Source organism: Macaca fascicularis, chromosome 6 (assembly GCF_037993035.2).
Source record: "Macaca fascicularis isolate 582-1 chromosome 6, T2T-MFA8v1.1".
In the NCBI taxonomy this organism is placed as follows: Eukaryota; Metazoa; Chordata; class Mammalia; order Primates; family Cercopithecidae; genus Macaca; species Macaca fascicularis.
In genome coordinates this window covers 79825979-79834653 of record NC_088380.1, presented here as the reverse complement: position 1 = coordinate 79834653, position 8675 = coordinate 79825979, and the positions used below count along the sequence as shown (strand labels likewise).

Genomic DNA, 8675 nt, shown 5'->3' with positions numbered 1-8675 from the left:
AAAAGTAAAAGCAACCCAAACATCCATTGATGGATGAATGGATAAACAAAATATGGTATGTAATACAATGAAATATTATCAAGCCTTAGAGAGGAAGGAAATTCTGACACATGCTACAACCTGGATGAATCTTGAGGACATTAATTAAGTGAAACAAGTCAGTCACAAAAAGGCAAAAATCATATGACTCAACTTACATGAGATATCTGTAGGGAAGTCAAATTCAAAAAAATAGAAAGTAGAATGGTTGTTCCCAGGGGCTCGGGTGAGGGGAAAATGGAAAGTCGTTTAACAGGTATGAAAAAATTCTGGAGATTGGTTGGACAACAAACTGAATATACTTACCCTACTGAAGTGTACACTTAAAAATTATTAAGATGGTAAGTTTTATATTATGTGCATTTTACCACATTAAAGCAACTTTTATTTTGAGACAGGGTCTCACTCTGTCACCCACGCTGAAGTACAAGTGGCATGATCACAGCTCACTGCAGCCTTGACCTCCCAGGCTCATGCGATCCTCCCATGTCAGCCTCTCAAGTAGCTGGGACCACAGGCACATGTCACCATGCCTGGCTAATTTATTATCATTATTATTATTTGTAGAAACAAGATCTCACTATGTTGCCCAGGCTGGTCTCAAACTTTCAGGCATAAGCAGGCCTCCTGCCTTGGCCTCCCAAAATAATGGGATTACAGGCATGAGCCACTGCACCTAGCTAAAACAACATTTTAATATACTATATTACATTATTCAGCAGTGGACAACATCTACATATGTACTTATAATAATGTAGCACTCATTATTTTTAGACAAAAATTTGCAATATAAATAATATTTGCAAGATAGTGGAAGTTTAGGGTTGGGGAAGAGAGGAGTAATGGAAGAGAACCAAATTTTCTATGTCAGGAAGTCAATAACAGATAATGTCTAAAATTGGAAAATCAATATGGGGAAACATAAACACATCATTCAGAAATAGAGGATAAACACCTGTGATTGGCCTCAGCTCTATGTTTTATTCTTTTCCTGCTCTCTTCTAATAAGGGTGTTATCTGTTGTCTGCATGCTATATTCTCCAAGTTTCCATGTCTGTTGGAGATAGCTAGTTTGACTAATGGAAAACACTGTCAGGAAACTGAATGTGAAGAGGAAAAGACAGAATATTTTCCTCCTTCCTTCTATGCCTCAGGTGACATCTTAAGTGATGTCTATGTTTCTTCCATGGCTCCAGCTCCTGACAGACAAGCTTCCATGGTCCTAGGTTCTGCAGGATTAACCTAGCTACTGGGCTTACCAGCACCTCTTCTCTTTTTCTCTCCAGCCTAATCTATCTAATGTTGCTAGTCTCTGAGTTGCTCACCAACCCCTGTTTGGCTTCTCAGCTTTTCCATGACTAATGCCTGCATAAAAGCTTATTGCAAGAGTTTTGTTTCTGCATAGTGTTTAGCTGGGAAGGTATCATTCCTGTCCCAAGTACAAGAAAAATGTATGAACTATAGAATCAGAATATTTCTTAATCTCATTAGAGAGCTGATGTAAAGAGCAACCAAATAGACTGAAAGCCAAGGAAAGATAAGAGCCTCCAAGGTGATACAAGCACTGGCTTAATTGTGGCAGAGTACTGGGGGAAGAGATACTGAACATCATAGAAGTGGGTAAGACGAATTCAGTTTAAAATTTTAAGTTGCTAGGCCTCGTTTGGGCTAGTAGGACATCATAGAGCCCTGGGAGTTTCAGACATGAAGGAGGTTTATGCCCACTTGCAGTTCTTCTCCACATACCTCCAATGGGGGTGTGTGGAGAAGAACGACAAGTGGACATGAGAAATATTTGGGGCAGGGCAGGAGAAGAGGGCCTCCATCAGTAAAGTGAAAAAGGCACAAAACCCATCTGGCTCCTCCTCTTCTGTGGAACAAAGGCCTTAAGTCAGTCGGGGAAAGGTAGCAAACCCTGTCACCCACAGTAGAAGTTAATAAGCAAAGGATGCGCATTCAAGAATCAAAAATAACCTTTAAAACACAAAAGCAAAAACCTAAGTATGACTAATAAGCAATAGTGGAGATAAACTGAAATATTATAAAATGCTCAACTGACCCCCCCCCAAAAAAAAATAAGAGGAAAAAAGGAACAAAGAACAGATGGGGCAAATAAAAAACAGGTATCAAAATAGTAGTTTTAAATTCAACCATATCAATAATCACATTAAATGTAAATGGTCTGAACTTTCTAATTAAAACAGATTATCAGAGTAGACTACAAGAAGTAGATTACAGATAAAAGGACAAAATAAGATATACTCTGCAAAAATTCATTGTAAAAAAAAATTGGAATGGATAACATCAGACAAAGTATAGTTCAGAACAAGGAATATTACCAAGAATAGGAGGTAAACTTCATAATGATAAAGGGGTAAACATATCAAAAAGATATAACAGTCCTAAATGTGTGTGTATCCTGTAACAGAGATTCAAAATATCCAAGGAAAAGGCTGATAGAACTGAAAGGAAAGTAAAGAAATCCACAAATACAATTGGGAGCTTCAACAGTTTTTTTCATTAGTTAATAAAACGAGTACACAAAAAAAATCAGTACAGACACAGAAGACTTGAAAAATACAACCAACTGGACCCAATTGATAAATGTATAGAATATAATATTCAAAAAAAAGAATAAACATCCTTTTCAAGTACATTCACAATAGTAACCAAAATAGACCATTTTCTGGGCCACAAGGAAATTTAATCAGATTGAAATCATATAGAGTATGTTCTGTTACAAGATAATTAAATTAGAAATCAATAACAGGAAGATATAAGGAAAATTCCCAAACATTTAGAAATTAAACAATATACCTCTTAATAATGCATGGGTCAAAGAACACATCAGAAAGAAAATTATAAAATATTTTAAATGGAATGATAATGGTAACATCAAAATGTGTGGGATAAAACTAAAGCAGAGCTTAGAGCATAATGTATAGCCTTAAGTACTCATATTAGAGAAGATCTAAACAAGCAAAAATTACAAAATTTCCAGGAGAAAACATGGAAGAAAACCTTTACACTCTAGATATAGCAAAAATTCCTAGGTGAGAAAGAAGCATGAACCATTTAAACAATTAACAAATTAGACTTCATCAAAATTTTGAAATTCTGCTTTAATTTAATTTTATTTAATTCTAAGTTCCAGGATACATATACAAGATGTGCAGGTTTGCTACACAGGTAAACGTGTGCCATGGTGGTTTGTTGCACCTATCAACCCATCACCTAAATATTAAGCCCTGTATTCACTAGCTATTTATCCTGATGCTCTCCCTCCCCTCGCTCCCCTGACAGACCCCAGTGTGTGTTGTTCCCCTCGCTGTGTCCATGTGTTCTCATTGCTCAGCTCCCACTTATAGGTGAGAACATGAGGTGTCTGGTTTTCTGTTCCTGTGTTAGTTTGCTGAAGATAATGGCTTCCAGCTCCATTCACATCCATGCAAAGGACGTGATCTCATTCCTTTGTATGGCTGCATAGTATTCCATGGTGTATATGTCCCACATTTCCTTCATCCAGTCTGTCATTGATGGGCATTTGGGTTGATTCCATGTCTTTGTTATTGTGAATAATGCTGCAATGAACATACACATGCATGTATCTTTATAATATAATTATTTATTTTCATTTGGGTAGATAACCAGTAATGGGATTGCTGGGTCAAATGGTATTTCTAGTTGCAGGTCTTTGAGGAATCGTCACATTGTCTTCCACAATGGTTGAACTAATTTACATTCCCATCAACAGTGTAAAAGTGTTCCTGTTTCTCCACAGCCTTGCCAACATCTGTTGTTTCTTGACTTTTTAATAACTGCCATTCTGAATAGTGTGAGATGGTATCTCATTGTAGCTTTGGTTTGAATTTCTCTAATGATCAGTGCTGTTGAGGGTTTTTTTTCGTATGTTTGTTGGCTGCATAAATATCTTCTTTTGAGAAGTGTCTTTCATATTCTTTTCCCACTTCCTGATAGGGCTGTTTGTTTTTTCTCATAAATTTGTTTGAGTTCCTTGTAGGTTCTGGATATTAGACGTTTGTCAAACGGATAGATTGCAAAAATTTTCTCCCATTCTGTGGGTTGTCTGTTCACTCTGATGATAGTTTCTTTTGCTATGCAGAAGCTCTTTAGTTTAATTAGATCCCATTTGTCAATTTTCACTTTTGTTGCAATTGCTTTTGATGCTTTTGTCATGAAATCTTTGCCCATGCCTATGTCCTGAATGGTACTGCCTAGCTTTCCTCCTAGGGTTTTTATAGTTTTGGGTTTTACATTTAAGTCTTTCATCCATCTTGAGTTAATTTTTCTATAAGGTGTAAGGAAGGGGTTCAGTTTCAATTTTCTGCATATAGATAACCAGTTTTCCCAGGACCATTTATTGAATAGGGAATCCTTTTCCCATTGCTTGTTTTTGTCAGGTTTGTCAAAGATCAGATGATGTATATGTGTGCTCTTATTTCTAAGATCTCTATTCTGTTCCATTGGTCTATTTGTCTGACCCCACAGAAATACAAATAACCACCAGAGAATACTATAAATACTTCTATACAAATAAACTAGAAAATCTGAAGAAATGGAGAAATTGCTGGACAAATGTACCTTCCCAAGAGTGAACTAGGAAGAAATTGAATCCCCGAATAAACCAATAACAAGTTCTGAAACTGTGGCAGTAGTTAATAGCCTATGAACCAAAACAAGCCCAGGACCAGATGGATTCACAGCCAAATTCTACCTGAGGTACAGAGGAGCTGCTACCATTCCTTCTGAAACTATTCCATATAATTGAAAAGGAGGGACTTCTCCCTAACTCTTTTTAAGGCCAGCATCATCCTGATACCAAAACCTGGTGGAGATACAATAAAAAAAAGGAAACTTAAGGCCAATATTCCTGAGGAACACTGATGCAAAAATCTTTAATAAAATACTGGGCAAACCAAATCCAGCAGCACATCAAAAAGCTTATGCATCACAATCAAGTTGACTTCATCTCTAGGATGCAAGGCTGGTTCAACATACACCAATCAATAAACATAACTTATCACCTAAACAGAACCAATGATAAAAAGCAACCTTAGATGCTCCAGAAAAGAGGCTGAGAAAATTTAAGTACTGAGGAAAAGATACATCTCTGAGGTGACAGCAGAGGATGGCAGTCAGCCTGGAGGACTGAAAGGCCAAGAAAGATGAACAGACCTTAAAGAGAAGGAATATCACCAGCTTCTTCCCTGACACAGCTTCCAAAAAACCAGCCAAAGGGGTGGCAGTTGGCCTCACTCTGGGTGAAATAATCAAAGGTGTGAATAGCTCAGATTCAGTCCTTTGTTTCCAGGCCACCCAGACAGCCAGGAAAATGCTATCCCAGGAAAAGAACCCCCCTCTGAAATTGATCATTGAAGCACTCCTTGTTCCCAGGATGGTGGAGTTCCTGAAGTCATCACTTTACCCCTGCTTGCAGTTTGAGGCCGCCTAGGCCCTGACCAACATTGCTTCAGGGACTTCCGAGCAGATTTGAGCTATGGTAGAAGGGGGACCCATCCAGCCCTTGATCAAGCTCCTGTATTCCCCCAGTGTGGCTGTGTGTGAACAGGCAAAGTGGGCTCTTGATAGTATACCCTGTGACAGCCCAGAGTTCAGAGATAACATCATCTCAAGCAATGCCATCCCACATCTGCCGGCCCTGATTTCACCCACCCTACCAATCACATTTCTGCGGAACATCATTTGGACCTTGTCGAACCTGTGCCAAAAGAAGACCCCATGCCCTTGCGAAACTGCAGTGAAGCAGATGCTGCTGGCCCTCTCACTCCCACAGCACCACCACGGCAAGGTTCTCTCAAGCCTGCTGGGTGCTGTCCTACCTCACCAATGGCTACAAAGAGTGCATCAGCCAAGTAGTTGACACGGGGGTCCTGCCCAGGCTTGTAGCACTCATGACCAGCTCAGACCTCAATGTCTTGACCCCTTCTCTCTGTACTGTGGGGAACATTATCACAGGCACAGATGAGCAGAAACAGATGGCCACTGACGTGGGCATGCTGAACATGCTGCCCCAGCTCCTGCAGCCCTTCATCCAGACCCTTCAACAGGCCCTTCATCCAGAAGGAGGTGACCTAGGCCTTGAGCAATATGGTGGCAGGGCCCTCTCACCACACCCAGCAGCTGCTTGCTACAACATCTTGCCTCCCTTGGTGGCTCTGCTAAAAAAAAAAAAAAAAATGGAGAATTTAAAGTCCAGAAAGAGGCTGTCTAGGCCGTGGCTAACTTTGCAATGTGGGTCACCATGGTTTAGCTGATCCTCCACTCTGGGGTCCCGGAGCCACTGGTGAATCTGCTCATTGCCCCAGATGTTAAAATTGTTCTCATCATCCTCGATGTCATGTCTTGCATCCTCCAGGTGGCAGAGAAATGGTCTGAGATGGAAATCCTATGTTTTCGGATAGAAGAACTCAGTGGGATCAATAGAATTGAGGCTTTACAACTGCATGAGAACTGTTAGATTGGCCAGTCTGCTTTGAACATCATTGAGAAGCACTTTGGTGAGGAAGAAGATGAGAGCCTAACTTTACTGAGCCAAGTCCTAAACCAAGATTGTGAATTTATAGATTATGAATGCTTAGCAAAAAATAGCCAAGTTCCATAACTCCTAAACCAACAACCCACTGGGGGAACCCACCCCCAATATTTCAACATAGGTTCTTTCTATTTTCCATAAGTGTCAGCCGGCTGAGAAATAAAGAGAGACAGTTCAAGGAGAGGAAATTTACAGCTGGGCTGCCGGGGGTGACATCACATATCGGTAGGACCATGATGCCCACCTGAGCCTCAAACCAGCAGTTTTTTATTAAGGGTTTCAAAAGGGGAGTGGGTGGAAAACAGGGAGTAGGTACAAAGATCACATGCTTCAAAGGGCAAAAAGCAGAACAAAGATCACATGCTTCTGAAGGAACAGGATAAAGGGTAAAAGCAGAACTACTGATAAGGGTCTATGTTCAGCGGTGCACATATTGTCTTGATAAACATCTTAAACAACAGAAAACAGGTTTGAGAGCACAGAACCGGTCTGACCACAAATTTACCAGGGCGGAGTTTTTCCCCACCCTAATAAGCCTGAGGGTACTGCAGGAGACCAGGGCATATCTCAGTCCTTATCTCAATTGCATAAGACAGACACTCCCAGAGAGGCCATTTATAGACCTCTCCCAAGGAATGAATTCCTTTCCCAGGGTATTAATATTACGATTCCTTGCTAGGAAAAGAATTTAGCGATCTCTCTCCTACTTGCACATCCATTTATAGGCTCTCAGCAAGAAGAAATATATGGCTCTTTTTGCCCAACCCCATAGTCAGTCAGACCTTATCGTTGTCTTCCCTTGTTACCTAAAAATCGCTGTTATTCTGTTCTTTTTCAAGGTGCACTGATTTCATATTGTTCAAACACACATGTTTTACAATCAATTTGTACAGTTAACACAATTATCACAGTGGTCATGAGGTGACGTACATCCTCAGTTTATGAAGATAACAGGATTAAGAGATTAAAGTAAGGACAGGCATAAGAAATTATAAAGGTATTATTTGGGAACTGATAAATGTCCATATTAAAATGAAATCTTCAAAATTTATGTTCCTTTGCCGCGGCTCCAGCAGGTCCCTCTGTTCGGGGTCCCTGACTTCCCACAACAACAACGTAATGCTAAAGGATAACTTCTTTAAGCAGCAGCAGTCCTATATCTTAGTGTACCCCAAATATAAAGCTTTCAAAACTTAACATTAATAAAATGTTCAATACTTTCTAAAAAAAATTATCTCAATAGATGCAGAAAAGGCCTTCAATAAAATTCAACATCCTTCATGCTAAAAACTCTCCATTAACTAGGTATTGATGGAACATATTTCAAAATAATAGCCATTTATAACAGACCCACAGCCAAATCATACTGAATAGGCAAAAGCTGGAAGCATTCCCTTTGAAAACTGGCACAAGACAAGGATCCCCTCTCTCACCACTCCTATTCAATATAGTATTGGTGTTTGGGTGAGGGAAAAGGGACAAGATGGAGGAAGGTGAACAAGATGGAGCAGTCCCTGTTGTTTCCGGGTTCTTCATCACAGATTTTCCCGTGCCTGGGAAAAATTCCCATGCCCGGGAAAAGAACCAAATCAACTGAGCCTGCGCAGAATGACGTCAAGCCAGGGACACCGAAATTCAAGAAGACACTCCTACACACACGCCCCAAACTCCTCCCCTTCCAGCTCCCAGGCATAAAAGTCCACCGCCGGCAGGAGCCAGCGTGACTTCTTCGGCCCCCCACATTTGTGGACCAGAGAACATCACCCGAGAGCGCCAGCGTGACTTCCCTGGCCCCCCCACACCTGAGGACCAGAGAACCTCCTCCGAGAGTGTATGCATATTTGCAAATAAAAGGCTGCCACTTTCTTCGCTCATTTTGGCCTTTATTGATATTTAGTCTTTGCGTCTATTAATAGTAGTAATAGAGAAACAAAACAGCTGGTGCTGAAACCTGACCTGGGAGGAGACCCTTCCTCAACATCCCCTAGGGGTCTGAGGAACCTCCTCCCCAGCGAACCGGCTCCCAATCCAACCAGCCACCAACACCGAACAAGTGTTCCAG

The 8675-nt window shown here is 40.6% G+C and overlaps 1 pseudogene; it reads left to right on the top strand.

Moving 5' to 3' along the window:
- Positions 1-243: 243 nt before the first annotated feature.
- LOC102125005 (importin subunit alpha-8-like) lies at positions 244-6852 on the top strand (annotated as a pseudogene).
- Positions 6853-8675: the final 1823 nt, after the last annotated feature.